Source organism: Somniosus microcephalus, chromosome 25 (genome assembly GCF_052327205.1).
Source record: "Somniosus microcephalus isolate GS21.2 chromosome 25, FLI_Smic_1.0, whole genome shotgun sequence".
NCBI lineage: Eukaryota > Metazoa > Chordata > Chondrichthyes > Squaliformes > Somniosidae > Somniosus > Somniosus microcephalus.
In genome coordinates, this window is record NC_141011.1 from 49,126,302 (window position 1) to 49,148,921 (window position 22,620).

The window sequence follows — 22,620 nt, forward strand, 5'->3', positions numbered from 1 at the left end:
ATCACAATTTATGCCCTCCCCACCAATGTCCCCTTTAAGCAGCGCAGACGCGCGACGCTCCAGGGGTCCCGCGCAGCCGGTGAGCCGGCTTTTTAAATTGAAAACGAAACACACGTGCGCGGAATTTTGAATGGGCTGCGCAGCCCGTTAAAGGGGCCATGCGGCCCAAAAAAGCATTACAGGGAACATTGCTTCCCATCCCACCTGGAGCTACATCATCTCCTGGGAAAGGGCAAAAAAAGAAAGATAAAAACCCAAATCAATTAGGAGGAAATGTCTGGAAAATTCCTCTCCGACACCCTTAGGCGACTGAAACTAGTCCAGGAGAGCACACTGGCCCTGATTAACATTACCAGCTTCTTGCCTCCTGTACGAGCTGATCTCCGCCCCAGCCAGAAACAGGTCCAGCTCTCGCTTGAAAGAATTTGGCGAATCGGCATTCACCGCGTGAGCCAGCAATCTGTTCCAAAGGTCCTCTATCCTCTGGGAACAGAAGAACCTCCTTACATCTAGCCACGTTCTGCCCTTACATAACTTGTAAGAGTGATCCCTGGTCCTTCCCAACCTATTCAGTTGAAAGTTTACCAAAATTCAGTTTCAGGATATCAAGTCCCACATCTTAATCCTCTGCTATTCCAGTTTATATTTCTGGGAGCTACTCGAGTGTATGAAATATGGATTATTTCTTTCACTTATGTTACGTATCTCCTGGGAGATATTTTTCAGATCCTTGTTGTGGAGGAGTTAGCAACATTAGGGTCAATTGTTGGAGCAATGTAGATATGAGTTCACCTTTTTTTTTAAGCAAAGTTGCTGAAATAATTAAGGCATAGAATAGTTTTGCTGTAATATAATCAAAGGCAAGTGGAATATTGACTGTGTAATAGGGTGCAGGCTGACTGGAATGTTTGAGCTGTGGGTTTACTGGGTGTAATACCTTAGAGAGGCCTTAGAGTGGGTGCAGAAAAGATTTACGAGGATGATTCCAGGAATGAGGGACTTCAGTTACGTGGATAGACTGGAGAAGCTGGTGTTGTTCTCCTTAGAGCAGAGAAGATTGAGAGGAGATGTGATAGAGGTGTTCAAAATCATGAGGGGTCTGGACAGAGTAGATAGAGAGAAACTGTTCCCATTAGTGGAAGGGCCGAGAACCAGAGGACAGAGATTTAAGGTGATTGGAAAAAGAACCAAAGGTGACATGAGGAATAACTTTTTTACGCAGCGAGTGGTTATGACCTGGAATGCACTGCCTGAAAGGGTGGTGGAGGCATATTCAGTCGTGGCTTTCAAAAGGGAATTGGATAAGTACCTAAAGGAAAAAAATTTGCAGGGCTACGGGGAAAGGGCAGGGGAGGGGGACTAGCTGAAGTGCTCTTGCAGAGAGCCGGCACGGGCTCGACGGGCCGAATGGCCTCCTTCTGTGCTGTAACGATTCTATGATTCTACAAATACGGGCTGGGTGTTTTATAGGCTGGGCTGTTTTTAAGGGGTGGGTTTACTGGGTGTTTAACGGGCCGGGGCTGTTTTTAAGGGGTGGGTTTACTGGGTGTTTTACGGGCCGGGCCTGTTTTTAAGGGGCGTGTTTTACGGGCTGGGACTGTTTTTAAAGGGTGGGTTTACTGGGTGTTTTACAGACAGGGCCTGTTTGTAAGGGGCGGGTTTACTGGATGTATTACGGGCCGCGGCTGTTTGTGAGGGGTGGGTTTACTGGGTGTTTTACGGGCCGGGGCTGTTTGTGAGGGGTGGGTTTACTGGGTGTTTTACGGGCCGGGCCTGTTTGTGAGGGGTGGGTTTACTGGGTGTTTTACGGGCCGGGCCTTTTTTTAAGGGGCGGCTTTACTGGGTGTTTTACGGGCCGGGGCTGTTTTTAAGGGGCGGGTTTACTGGGTGTTTTACGGGCCAGGGCTGTTTGTACGGGGCGGGTTTACTGGGTGTTTTACGGACAGGGCCTGTTTTTAAGGGGCGGGTTTACTGGGCCGGGGCTGTTTTTAAGGGGCGGGTTTACTGGGTGTTTTACGGGCCGGGCCTGTTTTTAAGGGGCGGGTTTACTGGGTGGTTTACGGGCCGGGGCTGTTTGTGAGGGGCGGGTTTACTGGGTGTTTTACGGGCCGGGCCTGTTTTTAAGGGGCAGGTTTACTGCGTGATTTACGGGCCGGGGCTGTTTTTAAGGGGCGGGTTTACTGGGTGTTTTACAGGCTGGGGCTGTTTGTGAAGGGCGGGTTTACTGGGTGTTTTACGGGCTGGGCCTGTTTTTAGGGGGCGGGTTTACTGGGTGTTTTACAGGCCGGGGCTGTTTGTAATGGGTGAGTTTACTGGGTGTTTTACGTGCTGGGCCTGTTTTTAAGGGGCGGGTTTACTGGGTGTTTTACAGGCCGGGCCTGTTTGTGAGGGGTGGGTTTACTGGGTGTTTTACCGGCCGGGGCTGTTTTTAAGGGGCGGGTTTACTGGGTGTTTTACGGGCCGGGGCTGTTTGTGAGGGGCGGGTTTACTGGGTGTTTTACGGGCTGGGACTGTTTGTAAGGGGCGGGTTTACTGGGTGTTTTACAGACAGGGCCTGTTTGTGAGGGGCGGGTTTACTGGGTGTTTTATGGGCCGGGCCTGTTTTTAAGGGGCGGGTTTACTGCGTGTTTTATGGGCCGGGGCTGTTTGTGAGGGGCGGGTTTACTGGGTGTTTTATGGGCTGGGTCTGTTTGTAAGGGGCGGGTTTACTGGGTGTTTTATGGGCCAGGGCTGTTTTTATGGGGTGGGTTTACTGGGTGTTTTACGGGCTGGGGCTGTTTGTGAAGGGCGGGTTTACTGGGTGTTTTACGGGCCGGGGCTGTTTTTATGGGGCGGGTTTACTGGGTGTTTTACGGGCTCTCTCTGGCGAGCCCAGTTATATGACGGCGGATAAAAGCCGGTGGAGTTGCTGGTTGTTTGGTGGGGGGGGATGGTGAGGAGATAGTTTTGTCGCCATAGCTGGTACTCGGTGTCGGGGCTGCGCTGGGGAAGCTGTGTGAGTGGAAGCCAGGCGCTTGGAATCTTCGCCAGGTAACTCTTTGTGGAAATGTGTCTCTTTGCAACATTGTATCTGCAGTGTGGGGATTGTGCGGCGGCTGTTGCCGACAATGTATCCAAACTCCGTGTGTCCATTTGCGAAGCTTCTCCCATCAAGTAGCTGCCGAAACTCTTGTCTTTTTCTCTAAAGCAGTTTAAAACCCCCATTTTAAAACAACTTTGCAGCCTGGTTGTTTGGAGCTTTATTTCCCCGGGCTGGCTAGTGGCGCATTATCACCCCACTTCATGATTTTAAAAAAATATTTAATATTTTTTTAAATTTAAAAATAAGTTTTCCTCAAACTTCGAAAGAATCTTTATGAAGTGAACTCGCTCCCTTTTTAAAAAATTGATCGCCAGCTTGAGTTTTAAAGGTAGATGAACTTGTGACCCGGAATATCGGCTGTCCTTCTGAAGCTGAGAAATTCTCCGAGAGACGTCGCAGTTTATTATTTTTTCTGTCACCTGGCAACCCCACCGAGTGTAGAATGAGTTTAAGACAAGTCTCTGCTTTTTTTAAATGTTGTTATTGAGCGAGTTTGCGCGGCCGGCTGGCGGGGAGAGTGGAGTCCACTTCACTCCTCTCAGCCTCTTCCCAAAGCTCAGCTCTTGCCATTTGAACCCCCACTTTTTACACCGTGTTGAGCTACAATCCCAGGTTAACGTGACAACACACTCTGCATTCCTGGGTCCCTTTTCAAAATGTGTCCGAGCATCGTCTTCGCGGCAGTTCTTGTCAGTAGTTTTGCGGCTGTTTTCTGTTTAGAACATGTAAACCTATATCTCTCTCTCTCTCTCTAGTCTGAACTTCTAAGGCGTGTGTGTTTTTTTAAACTCTGCAATTGATGTGTATTTTTGGCAATCTGCAACTGCTTGGATCTTCCAGTGCTGCTAAAAATAGTGCAACTGCAGAGGACCAGGGGGAGAGGAAGGAAAAGTGTGGGAAGGCATTATGGAGTTGGTGTCCCTTATTCAGTTCGTGACTGCTGGGATTGCAGACATATTCTACATTCACCATCAGTTTTGATGTGCATTCCGTGATGAAATTAGTGCTCTGTAGTTATCCAACTTTTTGAATTGCATAATTATATTTTCTGGTACATTTTAACTAACATGGCAACTGGGCGAGGGTGATCAATCTAGGCCATTATATCCAGGTATATTTGCCCTCTGGGGCAGAGGGTGGTGCTTGCTGACAATGTGTAGAGTTTCCTTTGTTGCCTTTTGTCCTGTGCTTTTGGATGACTGCACGCAATTTATGCACTGGCAGTACTTGATCTATTGTATTTGTACATGTATCGACAGCAGACCTGCTATGTTTTTGAGTCATCTGTACTGGCTCTTTTTTGTTTACCAAATTACTCTTTCTTCCCCCCCCCCCCCCCCCCCCCCACCCACACACATGCAATGGGTGCTTACAAGTTCCTTAAGGGGGTGCACAATAGGGAATAATTTGTTTATATTGGAGCACAACTTGTTGCATTTATTCCAATGCTCCACATATAACAGCACTCCACCCATCCATCTTTCGGATGAGATGTTAAACTGAGGCCCCGTCTGCGCCCCCCCCCCCCCCCCTCAGGTGGACGTAAAAGATCCCATGGTACTATTCAAACAAGAGCAGGGGAGTTATTCCTGGTGTCCTGGACTAATATTTATCCCTCAATCAACATCACTAAAACAGATTATCTGGCCATTATCACATTGCTGTTTGTGGGAGCTTGCTGTGTGCAATTTGGCTGCCGTGTATCCTACATTACACCGTGACTACACTCCAAAAGTATTTGATTGGCTTAAAGTCCGGTGGTTGTGAAAAGTGCTATATAAATGCAAGCCTTTCTCTTATACTGCTGCTTTTACATTGGCACACCAAAAAACACTTTACAAGGGTGCAAAAAACACTTTACAAGGGTGCAAAAAATGCAACTTCAAACACTTCAGAAAGGATTATGTTTGCCCTTCCCTGTTTTGTTTAAATTTGGGAGGACTGGAAGTTGGTGTCCAAATAATGACATTTCCAAGGCCATGTGTATGGTTGGTCTCTGGCCCCCCAAGACCAGGGTATGGTTGGTCTCTGGCCCCCCAAGACCAGGGTATGGTTGGTCTCTGGCCCCCCCAAGACCAGGGTATGGTTGGTCTCTGGCCCCCCAAGACCAGGGTATGGTTGGTCTCTGGCCCCCCCAAGACCAGGGTATGGTTGGTCTCTGGCCCCCCAAGACCAGGGTATGGTTGGTCTCTGGCCCCCCAAGACCAGGGTATGGTTGGTCTCTGGCCCCCCAAGACCAGGGTATGGGAGAATTCTGTTTTATTATTTAGTGATGTTGGATCATTGGAGCAAATCTGCTTTTTTTTTAAAATTAGTTTCGGCTAGCTGTGTCTCCAGGTGTACGCCTTTTCTCTTGACAACCAATATGTAGAATTGGCTGCACAATTGGACCTTGACAGTGTATGTACTGCAGTAGGAAACATCTGTCCTAAATCGGGCTTTCTTTATAAGTCAGAAAGTTACTTGGCGGCCACAGCAACTTGTTTTGAAATGGACGTGTGGATTGATGAGCAGAGGAATAGGCCAGGGAATTGTGTGGAGGAAATGGTGAGCGTCCAGATCTTAACACTTTCCCTCAGTGCGGGATCCCTCGCATGGTGTGGGATCTGTTGACTATCTTTGCATCAAGAAACTGGATATGCAACACAAGAAACATTCATGGCATTAATCACAGCTCAGGTTGTTTGCTTCATTTTTAGTTCCAGCAGCAGATCCAGACTCCTATGCATGAACGAGGATTTGCATTACCCACATACGTCACAGCTGGAGGGTTGATCAAAGGACACACCGGACTGATCCAAAAATCCTATTGCATATTGTATTCAAGTTCTTGAAAGTTGTATTAACCTTTTGTGGACTGATTTCTATTGTATTGATTTCAGTAACTTGTGGCTCTGTTTAACCTGTAATATATCTGGCTACATAGGAACAGGAGTCGGCCATTCGGCCCCTTGAGCCTGTTCCGCAATTCAATGAGATCATGGCTTCTCATCCAAATTCAATACCCTGTCCCTGCTTTTTCCCCATATTCCTTGATCCCTTTAGCCTTAAGAAATATAGTCATAACCTACATACATTCTGTTGTCAGTGTGGTATCTTTTTCACTTTTTTTTTGTTCTAGTAATTCCTATTAGATCATATGCAAACAGCTTAGTGGGCTGGCTAGTTTTACTCTTGATACCAAATCGGTTTTCATATCTTTAAAAATAATGTTTTGGCTGAACTCATAAGAAAGCATGTTTTTGGCTAGTATTGTCCACTTGCTCCATGTGAGGAATTGGGCATCTAGCCATGGTAAATTGCATTTCTGATTAGTAAATGTGTGATAGACACTTGGGCAGTGCTCATATTCACACCGTAGGTGCATATGTACTTTCACCTTTTCTGTGTGTTTAGAATGGTAACATCAAAAGCAGAGGAGTTTTTACGATCATTGAGTGCTTTACTGTCTCGGTTATTGAATGGTGTGTGTGTGTGGTATTTCCTACTGGAATGAACACCTGACTAAAACAGTGCATGTTGCATTTATATACGACCTTTGGGTGCCCCAAAAGCGCTTTTTGAAGTGTGGTCACTGCTGTAATGTAGGAAACGTGGCAGCCAATTTGAGCACAGCAAGCTCCCACAAACTGCGATTGTAATGAGGACCAAAGGGGTTAATTTTGGCCAGGACACCGGGAGAACTCTCCTGCTCCTCTTAGGAAAGAGTACAATGGAATCTTTTATGCCCACTTGAGCGAGCAGATGGGGCTTTGGCTTAACGTCACGCCCAAAAGACGGCACCTCTGACAGTGCAGCATTCCCTCAATACTGCACTGGAGCGTCCGCCTAATGTTTTTTGTACTCGAGTCTCAAGTGGGACTGTGAACCCACAACCTTTTTGACTCTGGTCAGAGTGCTGCCAACTGAGCCAGGGCTGACTCCTAAAGAAGGCGTAGGAGCAGTCTGGTGGTGGGTGAGGCTGATGGCAATAAGACATTTTATTTTCTTTGATTCCTTGTGGAATACTAGATGAGGGAAAATCTAGCTGGAGCTAAAGAGCAAACTGGAAACATGCAACCGCTTGTTCCCTCCTATTGCAGGTTTACACCCAGAATGTTGGTCTCCTTTCTCTCTGTGGCATGACCTGTTTATTTAACCAGATTTAGAAATGGGCAAAATTGAAACTGGTACAGTTTGAGGTCATGTATAACTGGCCAATTTACCACCATCCACCCGAAAGGAAAAATAAAATAGCCTGCGCCATGCTTGTTGCAGTGATCTGCTGGCATGTGGTGGGTGCCCATTTGAGGAAGGAGGTACCAAGTAAATTGGACTTTGAGGAAGCCAAAAATAACTGAGTGTTGCTGGCATAGTTTGAAAACAGAATATAGCCTAGAAGCCATTGGTGGTCAAGTCTATTCTGCATGTCTGTGTATTTATTCAAATCTGCTGTGTCTTGATTTTGGCCCAAACTGATAATAGAAATTTACAGCACAGGAGGAGGCCATTCGGCCCATCCTGACTGCTGGCAGAAAAAGCACTATCCAGCCTAATCCCACTTTCCAGCTTTTGGCCCGTAGCCCTGTAGGTTATGGCACTTCAAGTGCATATCCAAGTATTTTTTAAATGCGATTTGAGAGTTTCTGCCTCTACCACCCTTTCAGGCAGTGAGTTCCAGACCCCCACCACCACCTGGGTGAAAACATTTCTTCTCTACTCCCCTCTAATCCTCTACCAATTACTTTAAATCTACGCTCCCTGGTTACTGACCTCTCTGCTAAGGGAAATAGATCCACTCTTCCTAGCCACATGTTATACAGAACCAGTTCAAATTAAAGCGAGCCTGAATGTACAACTTAATTATGACGTCCTCTTTTCTGGCCCAGGATCTTGTACCTGTTTGGGGACAGTACGTGCAGGTGACTGTGTTGCTGGTGTGTGTGGATGGGCTGAGCCCTTTGCCTGCCTGTGACTGCTTCTGGTCGAGTTACTGCCTCTGGTAGCATAGGGCCTTTTGGGGGCGGGGCGGGAACCCCTCTCTCGGCGGCTCTGTGACCTCATTTACATTTACGGGGCTGTCACTGAAGTTTGGGAGTAAGGCAAATGTAGCATACACTCCAAAGCAGTTGGATTTAAAAAAAAAAAAAAAAAAATTCTCTGCATTTGTGCTGTCTGAAGACCTGGTTCCAAAATGATACTCATGGCAATAATTGGAAGAGGCCAAGTAATTTTAAAATAATAATTACTATGGAAAAGTAGCAGTATTTGAGCACGGTCTTTCAGTCACACATCTGAAGCTTTTTTTAAAAAAAGAAAAACTATATTAATCCTTTTAGTTGTATGAAAGTATGCAGAATCTGCATAAGTAGCTGCTATATATAATGCAAAGCAGCTTAACCTATTACTAAGCACTGAGTTGGAATTGAAGCCTTTAAGATCTAGATTGACTTGTGGGTGGGGCTAAATGGTAGATTTCATACAGAATAGTGTCTTAACATGCCGCTTCACTACAGGAGATTCTGGGGTGGGGTTGGAAGAGATTTCATGCTACAGCTATAATGGACTGGGGTGTCTGCCAATGACTTTAATAATGCCAGTTTGTTTTCCTGAAGGTCGGGGAGTGGAGGTGAAAGGAGAACAGAACCAGCGAGAACTCTGATCATCTAGTTGTCAGTTTGTGCTGGGAGGTAGCAGCTTTTACAATAAGCAATGGCTGGCCTGCAGGGTGAATTAGTCATTGTGGCACCACAATAAATGAAGCTGGTTGATTCATTCCATAATCCTGGTCAAATTGCCGTGGCCCTCCTTTTTAATACCTGGTCACCCTCTGAAATGTGTGTTTCAGTGCAAGTAAACGTTTGAATTTAACTCTGTTTTCGTTAGCTGATTTTTAAAACTTGTATTTGTACACCTGTGATCCAGACGCCTACAAATGATTTAATACCATATTGCATCATGTGCTGCAAGTACATTACCAGTAAAGGCAGGTCTAAGGAATGTTGTTAGTCATGAAGTGGTGTGTGTTTGGTTCCAATAATACTTTTCCAAAATACTAATGCATGAGGGCAAAGCTTTCTTCAGTTACTAAGGTGTAGCACTGCAAGTCGGTGTCTCTTTTGGTCTGGTTGTTATATACATAAAGCTATTGGTCACTTGCGTGAATGTAACTGACACCGCAGGACTCCAGTCTAATGAGCTTATGGTATTACTCATGCAGTCAACGCAAATCTATTGACTACTCAATTACACTAGTAAATATTTCTTCTGCCAAAAGGTATTTTATAATTAATGGGTTTTATGCCGTGCTTTTTGAAACTAAACCATTTGTGCTTTGATATTGAACTGTATTTCGCTCCTGACTAATTTTAAAATTTCCTAGTAAATTTCAATTGTCTGTATTGATATTTGAATCTTTAATTTTTAACTTCAGCTCATTAGCTGGGATCTTCTGCCCTCCCTCTACCATTTTCTGCACTGGCAAAGTTCTGAAGATGCGCTCTGCCACACTCCCACCCCTGCTGGATGTCATGTGTGACATTCGATCATGACACCCATGTGCAGGTGGGTGTATTCAAATGACATGGAAATGCATCATCTGGTTCATGGCGATGCTGGAGGCAAGGGTTGTTGAGGGTTTAAGATTTAAAATGCCAGAGCGCGTGTGCATTTGATGGCAGACCAATCGATTTTTTTTGTATTGACCATTGTGCCAGAATTTCCCCCCTGCCAAAAAAAAAAGCTTTCCCGTAACTCCAAGGCCTGCCACTGTAAATCGCTGCCTCCATTACTAACTGACTCATCGACAGAGCCTGGGAAGTCCACCATAAATACTTCAATGACCCGGAGGCCTGAAAATCTGACTTGGTCAGTGGTGCAGATTTGTGACTGGCAGAATTTAACGTGTCTGTCACACTCCAGATGTCACACTTGTTTGGCCAAAAAAAAGACATGACACATGACACTGTTTTGGGCCTATCATTGCAGGTTGGAATTTCAAGCCAAGTCTAAGTTCCCTGAACAGCAGCAGCAACAACAAATTATTATATAGAATTTTAATGTTGAAGACTATTACAAATACCTTTTTTTTTTAGAGAGAAGAGAAATGGACAGTGCACATCGATGTTCAAAAGTACAATGGGTTTTGAGAAAGGGTTTAAAGGCAGGAGCTGGGTTTATGGAGGGAGTGCTGGAAAGCAGGGTCCGGTCAAGGCAATTGGATGCTTTGTCATAGATTATGAAAGGAAAGAGAGGCACAGGAGACTAGAAGTGGAGCAACAAAGAGCTCAAGCCAAGGAAGTCCTAAAGTAAGCTAGGATAGGACGAAGCTGCCTGGCAATCTATCTGCTGCTTTGAGACTGTTGGGTAGGTGGTGTAGGAGAGTATGGTGGTTTGGGAGGTGTTTGATGGGCAGAGGTCCTCTGGCAGTGCTGGCTTGTGGTGATGCATAGCTTCAATCACTTAAATGACAAATGAAAGGAGTTTTGCCTGTTCTGAGGTTGTTTATCACATCTGTGGGATATGTCTCACCCTGTAGTCTTTTTGTAGTAGCTGTGTTACTCGGCATTAATGCTTTTTATCTTTTGGCTATGAATCCGTGTTGGCCTTCAGATCAGCCAGCTTACTTGCTTCCTTTTTTGAAGCTCTTTCCTTCTGTGATTGCTTCAATGGATTTTGAGCAGCCTTGACATAGTAAATCGTGTTTAGAGAGTGCAGCCAAGAGTGGAGCTGCAAGCTCGTGCCCCTGGTGTGAAGTTGAGGACCGAAGAAAGGCAGTGAGTGGAGGGGCATCGTTTGGGACTGATGAAGCACGGTTATCAGACACACTCCAATGTGGTGCTGGTGGCTGGTCCTGGCGCTGTCTGTCTAATTACATAGAAACATAGAAGATAGGAGTAGGCTATTCGGCCCCTCCAGCCTGCTCCGCCATTCAATGCGATCATGGCTGATCATCCAAGTTCAGTACCCGGTCCCTGCTTTCTCCTCATATATCCCTTGATCCCTTTAGCCTTAAGAAATATATCCAACTCCTTCTTGAATATATTTAATGAATTGGCCTCTACTGCCTTCTGTGGTAGAGAATTCCACAGGTTCACCACTCTCTGGGTGAAGAAATTCCTCCTCCTCTCTGTCCTAAATGGCTTACCCCTTATCCTTAGACTGTGACCCCTGGTTCTGGACTCCCTGACCATCAGGGACATCCTTCCTGCATCTAGTCTGTCCAGTCCTGCCAGAATTTTATAAGTTTCAATGAGATCCCCTCTCATTCATTCTTCTAAACTCCAGCGAGTACAAGCCCAATCGAGCCAATCTCTCCTCATACGTCATTCCTGCTATCCCAAGTATCAGCCTGGTGAATCTTCGCTGAGCTCCTTCCATGGCAAGAACATCCTTCCTCAGATAAGGTGACCAAAACTGCACACAATACTCGAGATGTGGTCTCGCCAAGGCCCTGTACAACTGTAGCAAGACATCCTTGTTCCTGTACTCGAACCTTCTCGCTATGAAGGCTATTACATTTTAAAGTCAGGTCCACCTTGGCAACAGAACAATACATTGTGCTATGTGTGGTACAGCACTCCTATGGGGCGAAAGCAGGGACCAGGTACTGAACTTGGATGATCAGCCATGATCTCATTGAATGGCGGAGCAGGCTCAAGGGGCCGAATGGCCGACTCCTGCTCCTATCCTTACAAAATGACAATGCCCAATTTGCCGTGGGAGTTCTGCTTTTATAGAAGCTTGGGATTTCGCTTCACACATTTCTCTCTTGTTTTAGTGCTGATATTCTTGGAAGTTGCTGCATTAATCTCGTGTATATTTTAGAGAACCAAGAATCTCTCAGTTGGATTTTACATCCTGATTTATGACTGCACTTGATATTCTGCTATCTAACCTATGCGGACTGCCAGATCTCAATTGCTGTTCGCACAACAACCAGTACATTGTGGACTGTTGCAGAACTAATGTGTGGGGTAAATTTTGAATTGCCCCATTTCTGAAATCATGGACTGCATGAGAATCATTTAGTCATCAGTCATAGTCATAACGGCACAGAAGGAGGCTATTCGGCCCATCGAGTCCGTGCCGAGTGTGTGCTTCTGGCATGTGATCCTTCGCCTTGAATGAGCAGTTGAAGACTTGCATTTAGAGGTGTTTTCAAAAGTGAAGGATAACTGAATAAATGTTGTTTTATTTTAAAAACCATCTATCTACTCTGATTCTCATGACATGCCATTGACTATTGACACCACTGTTGGCCAATGAGTTGGCAGTAGGGCCCAGATGAGGTGTGTAAAATCCATCATGTTGTAGCAGTGTGGTTGCCAGGCGTGAGTGATGGGAGAATTATCCAATCATCTCCACTCTGGCTGGGAATATTGGTGTCACTATATGCAGTGCCATATTGTTTCCTGACTGTGGATGGTCTGGTGCCCTGCTGTGACCAGATGGGAGGGATACCAACCCCCTTTCAGGGGAAGCACATCCATGTAAGCTTGACTGAAGTTGGGGGTTTCATGTGTGAAAGACCACACCAAACCAGTAATGCGGTGGTGATTTTAAATCCAATGGATGTGATTTGTCCCTCTCTAAAACCAGGCTGTTTTTCAATCTTGTAAAAATGATTAGTTCTGATTTTGCTATGAGGGTTTTTAAGAGAGATTTTTCCGCTTCCACGTTCTTCAATACCATACTGTGAACCTGTCAAAGATTTGGAACTTCTGTTAATCACTTCGGGGACTATCCTTTTAAAAGCTATTTTTGCCACTAAGTGCTGCAATTCTCCCAAGATGACCAGTCCTACAGCTGAGAAACTACTGGAGCAAATCCATTAGTGCAGTTGATGAACGTAAAGTATTGTGATAGATGCTTTTTGCTGCCAGGACACTTAAATCCTATTCACGTTATTTCCCTAAATTTGTTGGCCACCGTTCAGGAGCTGTTGCAGTGTGGGCAGGGCTGTGGGCATAACTCTGATTGATTGTCTCGCAGCTTTATGTCTGTAGGGCAGCCCAACAATCGGACACAAGGGTTTTGTTAATTTAAGATGGAATGACCACTTCCTCAGACAGTTAAAGCTGATATCTGAACTTTCAATATGGTAGCAGATGCTTTGTTTCCACTTGTTCTTGGGTCTAGGGTCTTTTACCAGTCACAGTCAGATTGTTGCGGTAGAGATGACTTGAGGCTACATAAGCAAACCTAATCCTCGTTGCTTCAGGAAGCAAAACTTGCTAAACATTTGAAGATGACACTTTTTTAACAGTCTTGCTTGGGGGAAATACTGACATTCTGAAAGCTGTGCTTCTTCCATTTACCATTGACTGCTTGCCATTAAATGATTGCTAACACTACACTGGCTCTTTAGTTAAGCTTGAAGCATTCAAATTTAGTGGCTTTTAGAAAGATTTCCTGGTGTCTGCATCAAATATCGAGCTCAATTGTAATCAAATTTGCAACTCTGCCCAAATCTACTGAATAAAACTTTCAAAACTACTGATCCCCACAGCACTATTTACATTGAGGTTTCTTTCTTTACCTTTTTCCTCTCCAATATGCTGGGATGACCATTCCAGAAAATATTCTGGTTCTTCACAAGTTTACTTTAATGCAGTGGCATGGAGAGACTCGCTGCCAAAATGCATCCTGCTTTCCGGTGGCTTCGACATGCATGAACCTTCCAGCTGGAGTCATTGGACGGCCACCAGGAGCAAGAACCCTGTCATGTTTTTTGTTAATTGTAATGCTATGGGGGACACTTGCGGTGCCCCTGGATTGTTCAGCTTGCTTCTACAATGGACAGGGCGCTTACTGTGCGAGTCATCGGAGAGGAGGAAATGAGTATTTCTTTATTCAATATTGTATGGTAAATTTGGCTGATGCAGTTTCCTCATCTGACTTTTTTTGACTTGTGTCTTTAATGTACATGGCTGGAATTTAACCCATGTTCTCCTCCATTTTGATGACATAAAACTGCAGCAAGCTACAAGTTAGTGGTTTTTTGTTAGTGGTTTTTGTTGCAGCCTGCACTACCGAAGCAATAGAACAGCTATTTAGCTGTATTCCAGTTAAGATGTATTGCCTTTTACAAGCTGTGCAGTGAGTTGTGGGTAAGCTTGCATGTCTCTATATGGAAAGTGATGAAATTGAAGCTGACAGGTTATTTTTAGAATAGATTTTTATTGCTTGGTCATTGCTTTTATAGAACAAAGGCCTCTTCAGTTTCATGCCTGTCTTTTTGCACCAGTAACTTCAAATTGTATAATAGCAGTTACAGGTAGTTGGTATGTTATTTTTCTGCCTGTCTCTGTCTTGCACAAGAGCGCTCAATCCCCTCGTCGGATCAGTTGCCCGATAATTGTGTAATGTAATTTGCATCACTTTCCATCTGTTGTTGTGCATTGGCTATAGCAATCAGAGCTGGAATATTTTTCCTGCAAAGAACAATTTGAAGAACTTTGAACTAGTGTGAATAGTTGTGCAATGACTGTCAGTGGTTTGTTGAATCACAGCAATGAAGAATCGAGCCCATTGGCAGCACTCTGCAACCTACTTGATCATCACTGTACTCCTTCAATGATTGACCTGGCCAGTACGGTTTTTATTTATAACCGCTTCAGTGAGATGAAACCACCTGATCGCCTTTTTTTTGGAGAAAGGCGAGCCGCTGTTGTGCAAACGCAAGTCATCCTCGGTTCCGAGGGACTGCCTAAGAAGATGATGACATGTGGGAGTTGGTGTGTCTTGGAAGGGGCTATGCTATCTTGAAATCAATTCTTCCAACAGGAAATTGGAGTGGCTTGTCAAAGCTGAAGAATGTTGTGGTGCTGTGAATCACTGGTAATGATGCTGGCGATAATTTTTCCTTTTGATCCATGGGCCATTATCTTGTCATAGTAAAGCAAAAGTATGAAAGCTAATGGAGTCCTTGGTAATGTTGCCACAAGTGTGGTGGTGGATGTGTGTAATTCTTTAATGCTATGTTTCAGGATGTTCTGACCCCTTCCACAGAGGATTTGAAAAATGAGTTGCATTTAATAATTCGATAGCAAAATACTGCAGATGCTGGAAATCCAAAATAATAACAGAAAATGCTGGAAAAACTCAGCAGGTCAGGCAACATCCGTCTTGACAAAGGGTTTCGACCCAAAACGTTGACTCTATTTTCTCTCCACGGATGTTGCCTGGCCTGCTGAGTTTTTCCAGCATTTTCTGTTATTTTGCATTTAATTTTGTTTTCTTTAAGCAAAAGTGTATTCTCCGAAGGTCGGGGTGCGAGAGGGCTCCTAGATGACGAGTGGTTAATGTGCAAATTGGAAGTTGGTTCCCAGAGAGTCTAAACAATCAATTTGTTAGCTCGGCCAGGCAATCTTGTGTGGGGTGTGGGGGGGGAGGAAAGCACCTTTCACTCAATGTGTTAATCTCTGCCTCTTTGTTGTATAAACAGTCGCACAGCAAAAGGTAGGGTCAGAAAAAGGACTGGAGACTGCAGGGATCGGACATACTGCCCTGGGCTGCAGGACAAACCGCAGGAGGCATCATTCTGCCCAAGTTAAGATCAGCCACTGAAGTGATGTCGCCTGGTGTGTTCATTGTATTTAATTGAGAAGGCAAGTTGTACTGTTTGCTGAACATCTGTTCATACTGAGATAAAGCGGCTTAATTTGTATCGAGCCTTACTTCATCTAGTGGTAACTTGGTTTGCTATTGAAGAAATACATATGCAAAGTACACTAGTATCCAGTCTAGATCTCACAGGGATGCTATTTTTACATCGGAGTTATGCTCTCGTACAAATAGACATGGCAGTGTGAGTTGACGCCCATAGATAAGTAAGTTACCCACACCACTCAAGGGAACGACTGACTCCATTTGAACTGGAGAAGGTAGACCTAAAATTTTAAAAGTTCATTTGAACTTTGGAAAAGCTCCCACTCCTGCTCTTGGGATTCAGAACTTTGAAATGTGGCTCATTCGTAGGGAGCAATTGCGCTTTCAAACATTAGGATGCAGTATTCGTGAGGGCAATTTGAGGTGTAACTAAGTATTGCCCAACATAAATTGTCACCGTGCATTTTCACTTTTACAGGGGATGATTGCTTTGGCCTTGTTTAGCAGATTGGTAGTTCGGGCGAGCAAAGTGGTGATTTCTAGTCTCTACCAAGGCTTCATTCCTGCAGCTAATGTACTGGAGCAAATTCTATAAAGAACATGGGGTTCCAAAGACATTCAATCAACTGTTGGCTTGTGAGGTTTAAATGACCTATATTTCCAGCTTCAGTCCAGGCTCTTGGTTTTAAACTTGGAGATTGAAACTAGGCAATGGGGAGCCAGGACTGAAGTCGGGCGGTAGAGTTGCTGTTTAAATAAGCTCAAGTTTAAGATGACGCTCATCTTGTGGATGAAGATTAACATTTTTGTGTTTTTTGGCAGTTGAGGTGATGTATGTGGCTTGCGTTCTGCAGGAGTGTATTTTGACCCGCCACACTCCCTTTTCATTTTTTTTTCTTTCACTCGCTCCCCCCTGGCCTGGCTCTATTTGCAATATTGGGAACTGTGGGTATGAATGATGATCCTTCTAGTCTTGTGAAAATTGCACTTGTCTTGGCAATACATGGGTTACTTGAATGGCTGATTGGGCTTTGTAGGAGAGCCCTTTTGTGGGACTCTAGTTTGCCTGTAGATGAATATTATATAACTAAATGGGGTCATTTAGTCATCTTTGTGTTCAGATTCTGAAATGTCTTTTTTTGCATTTGGCATGTATTTTTGGCTCCATCACAAAAATAACAGCTCTTAATAGTGTTGGGGCTGTAACTCCTGGCAACTATGTTGTCGTCTTGCAGGTTTTGTCACCTTCTTCTTCCCTTCTACTCTTCCTGTAATTGTATTATTTCAGGAAGTGTGTGTCTGTATTAGGTACACTAGACTTGTTTAATAAGCACAGACTGTACAGGTGGCGTCATTGGTAGTCTTGGCTTTTGTGCCCAGTTATATAGCCGCCTGCTGCTTGCAGTGGAGGTTCATGTGAACGATGGTTGCTCTGGACAGTAGTGGCAACCGTGGCTCTTTTTCCCCCCCCTCCCCCCAGCATGAGTCTTTTGGGGTGATGCAGCAAAGAGCTCCCAGCACTGTGGTCCCAGTTAGAAGTTTTTATTTTGAAGCAAAAATATTTGATATAGCAGAGCCTGAAAATAACATGTTGCATCCACTTGTGTTTATTTTTAATATAGTCTGACTTTTTTGTCATTGGCCATCAGCGATTTTAACCATTGTTGTCTACTGCATTTCCTTTTGCTAAATTAACAGAACTTGGTAGTGAACTATTTTAACTTGACTGGCTTTGCGGAAAAGTTTTCTTCCACTCCCAAGTGTTAGATAATTTGTTCTGATTTTCCAATCTGGTTGTGTTGGTCAGCCAGTCACCTGAACAACTTTGCACTCTCTGCCCCTTCTGACATTCTATCCCCACAAGAATCTTGCTGCCTCTGCTTGGCATTGCAGACACTCTCTCGCTTTCTGCCCATCTCTCCCTCTGCAGGAAAGTAACTGACTTTTTAGCTCGTTACTTTCTCCAGAAAAGAAACTTACTTTCTGGGCAAAAGCTGCTAGAAGTTCTCAACAGATCATTGTGTAATACTTGTATCGGAGTGCCAATTCAAAATTCCGAAGCACTTTTTCAGTTGATGGTGTAGTAGAGTGGCCCTTTTTTTGGGGAAACTTTGGCCCTGGGGGAAGATATATAAAGAATTCGGAGAAGAAAATGTATTGTAGCAAAAACATCCAGAAGTGCAAGGGGAAAAATACCAGCGCTGAGCCAAAAGGAGATGTTTGGGAAGATTGATATGGGCAGCAGAGTTTTGAATAAGCTCCAGTTGATGAAGGATGGGAGGCTGGCCAGGATAGCCTTGATATAGTTGGGTTTGGAGATAATAAAAGTGAGGATGAAGGCTTTCAGCAGTAGATGGTTGTGGTGATTATTCCTTGATTAGTAAAAGTATTGTGATTCGTTGTTTGTTAACTGCCTTGGGATATGTGTTGTAATCTCATTGGTAGTTGATGATCACATGATGTGTTGTGGCTACCTTAAATTCAGTCCTTTTCTAGCTTAGTTGGGACTGGATGTGGAAAGATATGCTGCTGATTTTAAAGTTAATAAAGCCTAGCTTTGGAAGGCAAATCTATTCTTTATTTCAATGGTTGAGGCAGGCAATGTTACAGAAGTGGAAGTAGGGAGTCTTTGTGATGGAGAGGATGTGGGGTCAGAAACTGTGCTCTGGGTTGTATTTGTTGCAGAGTTTGTAAACCATCTGGTTTAGTCAGTGGCCGGAATAGAATTTGGTGGGAAGGATTGTGAAGTTTGTGGTGGGGGCCAAAGATGATGACTTTAGTCTTGCCAATGTTTGAGGAACACCACCAACTCAAAGTTCCCTTGCCAGTCATCCTGACTTTGAAATGTATTGCCGTTCCTTCATCGTCACTGGATCAAAATCCTGGAACACCCTCCCCAAGCACTGTGGGAATACCTTCACGTATGGACTGCAGCGGTTCAAGAAGGAGGCTCGCCACCACCTTCTCGAGGGCAATTGGGGATGGGCAATAAATGCTGGCCTTGCCAGTGACACCCACATCCTGTGCATTAATTTTTTTAAATGTCACCAAGGAGCAGCATGTAGAGGAGGGGGCCAAGGATATATCACTAGGGGGGTCCCTGGAGATAATAGTGCGGGGGGGGGGGTTGGCACCAGAGCTGGAGGGAGGTTTGGCTTGGTGGGAAAGGGTGTGGGGAAGGGGAAGCAGCTGGTAAATGGATGGTCTCAACTTTAAAGTCCATGATTCCAACACACTGAATTGTTCCAGATTTGTTGAGGGATGCTTGTCTCCCTTCAGTGGTCCTCCAGTCATTCTGTTGGTAATGACAGTTTTATAATAAAACCAGGACTGCATTAGGCAAGACATTTGAGCAGCTAAACCTTGCAGGGGATGCATGGCAAGTTGTGAAACTGCAAAATTTGCTTATTTGAAGGTTGGCACCATAGAAGCCCAACTAGTTCACTAATGTTCTTCAGGGAAGGATACCTACCACTGCTACCTGGTCTAACCTGTGCTAGGCTCTTGTCCTCTTGCTCCAAAACAATGAGGGATGGGCAACCAATACACATCCTGCGAACAGTCGAACGCCCCAGTCTCTGCATGGAATTAGTTGGTGGTGGTAGGGTTGTGACGATTGATCTGTGTTGGCGAGGGAAATTGCCCATTTTGAGGCTTCTGGAGATCTGACTGACTTGAGATTCTAGTTTTTTATTTTGTGGCAGTATGTTTCACTTTTTTTAGGTTGATAAACTTTTCATTTTAATGTATGACTATAGCTGACACTGTTTCAGATTTCCTATCCTGGAACCCTTGCTCACTGTCCACTGATGCCTGTCTGCCTGTGGACATTTAGTACAGACAGGATCCAGCTTGTCTGTGATGCCTGTCGCCTTGCCTGCCAGTACTTGCTGTTGAGGCTCTGGCGTGAAGATTGGCGGCTTGGTGAGATACTTGAGGGTGCCTGGCTCCTGTGGCTCAAAACCCCTTCAAGGGGATAAAGCCTTCCACTTAAGAGTGGTCTGAAGCCTTGTGTGGGTTGGTGCGTGACCAATTCTCTTTCTCGGTAATCGTTCACTGCAATTTCTATGTTGTGCAAAGCTCACTTACTAGAACCGCTTTTTGAAGGGAAGCAATAAAGCTGACTGGTTTTCATAAGGTTCAGTTCTGCAAGAAATTAGCTTGCAGATCTGCTAAATTTCTACTGCTGATTTTTGAAAGAAAACAAATGTTCACTCTTAACTTCTATTCATTCTGAAAGAATTTTCAGAATCAACAAAGTGTGGCCTCGTGCTTTGTTCTAGTTTGTGGGTATTTTTTTTTGCAATCATAGAATGAATCATCGAATGGTTACAGCACAGAAGGAGGCCATTCGGCCCGTCGAGCCCGTGCCGGCTCTCTGCAAGAGCACCTCAGCTAGTCCCACTCCCCTGCCTTTTCCCTGTAGCCCTGCAATTTTTTTCCTTCAGGTACTTATCTAATTCCTTTTTTGAAAGCCACGATTGAGTTTGCCTCCACCACCCTTCCTTTTCAGGCAGTGAATTCCAGATCCTAACCACTCGCTGCGTAAACCTCATGTCACCTTTTTGGTTCTTCTGCCAATCACCTTAAATCTGTGTCCTCTGGTTCTCGACCCTTCCGCCAATGGGAAATTTTTCTCTCTCTCTACTCTGTCTCGACCCCATCATGATTTTGAACACCTCTATCAAATCTCCTCTCAACCTTCTCTGCTCCAAGGAGAACAACCCCAGCTTCTCCATTCTATCCATGTAACTGAAGTCCCTCATCCCTGGAGCCATTCTTGTAAATCTTTTCTGCACCCTCTCTAAGGCCTTCACATCCTTCCTAAAGTGCGGTGCCCAGAATTGGACACAATACCCCAGTTGAGGCCGAACCAGTGTTTATAAAGGTTCATCATTACCTTGCTTTTGTACTCTCTGCCTCTATTTATGAAGCCCAGGATCCTGTGTGTTGTTTTTTTTTTTAACCACTTTCTCAACCTGCCCTGCCACCTTCAACGATTTGCGCACATACACCCCCTAAGTTTCTCTTTATACACCCCCTTTTTAGAATTGTATCCTTTAGTTTATATTGTTTGTGTTTCAGAAGTGATGAACAATCGCCAGTGTCAAACTGCTTTCTCGTCCGAATCCATCAGCTGTCTATTTACAGCATCTGCTAATTTTATTTTCATACTGTATTCAGAATGAAGCTGGCTTATGCTTCTAAGATGTGAAAGTAGTAGTATTGAATGAATGGCACAGCAAGGTTGCTTTTGATCATGCAAGAGAGTGACTGCAAAACAGAATTATACATGCACATTCCTTAGACTTGCATTTGAAATTGAGCGACTGATCCCAAGTGTCAAGGGCATGAGCTAGGTGGAAAGTTTAGCAAGATTGAGCTTTTTTTTTTACATGTTAGAAAGAGGTCAGTTGAGGGACCCTGTTCAAGTATATTAAATAGTATAAAGGCAAAATAATGTGGATGCTGGAAATCTGAAATATAAATCGAAAATGCTTGAAATACTCCGCAGGTCAGGCAGCATCTGTGAAGAGAGAAACATATAGAATCATAGAAATTTACGACACAGGAGGCCATTCGGCCCATCGTGTCTGTGCCGGCCGAAAGAAGAACTCTCCAGCCTAATCCCTCTTTCCAGCTCTTGGTCCGTAGCCCTGTAGGTTACGGCACTTCCAGTGCATACCCAAGTACTTTTTAAATGTGGTGAGGGTTTTGGCCTCTACCACCCTTTCAGGCAGTGAGTTCTAGACCCCCACCACCCTCTGGGTGGGGAAAAATATCTCCTTGACTCTTCTCTAATCCTACCAATTACTTTTCAATCTGTGCCCCCTGGTTATTGACCTCTCTGCTAAGGGAAATAGGTCCTTCCTAGCCACTCTATCTCAGCCCCTCATAATTTTATACACCTCCAATTTGGTCTCCCCTCAGCCTCCTCTGTTCCAAAGAAAACAACCCCAGTCTCTCCAATCTTTCCTTCATTGCCAGGACTGGAGAATTTTGGCTATGTCCTTGTAAATCTCCTCTTCTGTACTCTAGTGCAATCATATATCTTTCTTGTAATGTGGTGACCAGAACTGTACACAATACTCTAGCTGTGGCCTAGCTAGTGTTTTATGCAGTTCAAGTATAACCTCCCTGCTCTTGTATTCTGTGCCTCGGCTAATAAAGGAACATATCTTGCATGCTTTCTTAACCATCTTATCTACTTGTCCTGCTACCTTTTCAGGGATCTGTGGATACTTTCTCTTCTACACTTCTCCGTGTCCTACCATTTATTGTATAGTCCTTTACCTTGTTAGCCCTCCCTAAATGCATTACCTCGCACTTCTCTGGATTGAATTCCATTTGCCACTTTTCTGCCCACCTGACCAGTCCATTGCTATCTTCCTGCAGTCTACAGCTTTCTTCCTCACTATATCGACCACGTGGCCAATGATCTGCAAACTTCTTAATTATGCCCCTTACATTGAAGTCTAAATCATTGATGCATACCACAAAAGCAAGCAACACCGTTAATGTTTCAGGTCGATGACCTTTTGTCACAACTGGAAAAGGTTTGAAGCAAAGTTAATGACATGTTCGGGGAGACAGCATGAAGCGGCACCAACAATGGTCATCAAGGTGCTTGGAAAAAGAGTGATTTCTGTTTGTCTTTTTTGTGAAACAGCTATTTTTACCTGTGCTTTCAATTTAGTATACAGTATTCGCTGCTCACCATGTGGTTTCCTCTACATTGGGGAGACCAAACGCACATTGGGCGATCGCTTTACTGAAAACCTCTGTCCAGTCTGCAAGCGTGACCCTGAGCTTCCAGTTGCTTGCCACTTTAATTCGCACCTCACGCCCACTCTGCCCTTTTCTGTTCTCCGCTTCCTGCATTGTTCCAACGAAGCTCGAACCACACTGACCTCATCTTTCGATTAGGCACTTACAACTTTGCAGAC

At 44.5% G+C, this 22,620-nt stretch overlaps 1 protein-coding gene across 4 annotated transcripts in view; it reads left to right on the top strand.

The window, feature by feature from the left end:
- Positions 1–2,887: 2,887 nt before the first annotated feature.
- The window catches only part of spsb1 (splA/ryanodine receptor domain and SOCS box containing 1), a 107,211-nt gene continuing 87,478 nt past the window's right edge, over positions 2,888–22,620 (top strand). For 2 of the 4 annotated variants that reach the window (XM_085967363.1, XM_085967361.1), the window contains exon 1: positions 2,888–3,030. The gene's annotated coding sequence lies outside the window, so the exon portion shown is untranslated. The remainder of the gene's footprint in view (positions 3,031–22,620) is intronic. The other 2 variants (XM_085967360.1, XM_085967359.1) reach the window with 1 other exon arrangement.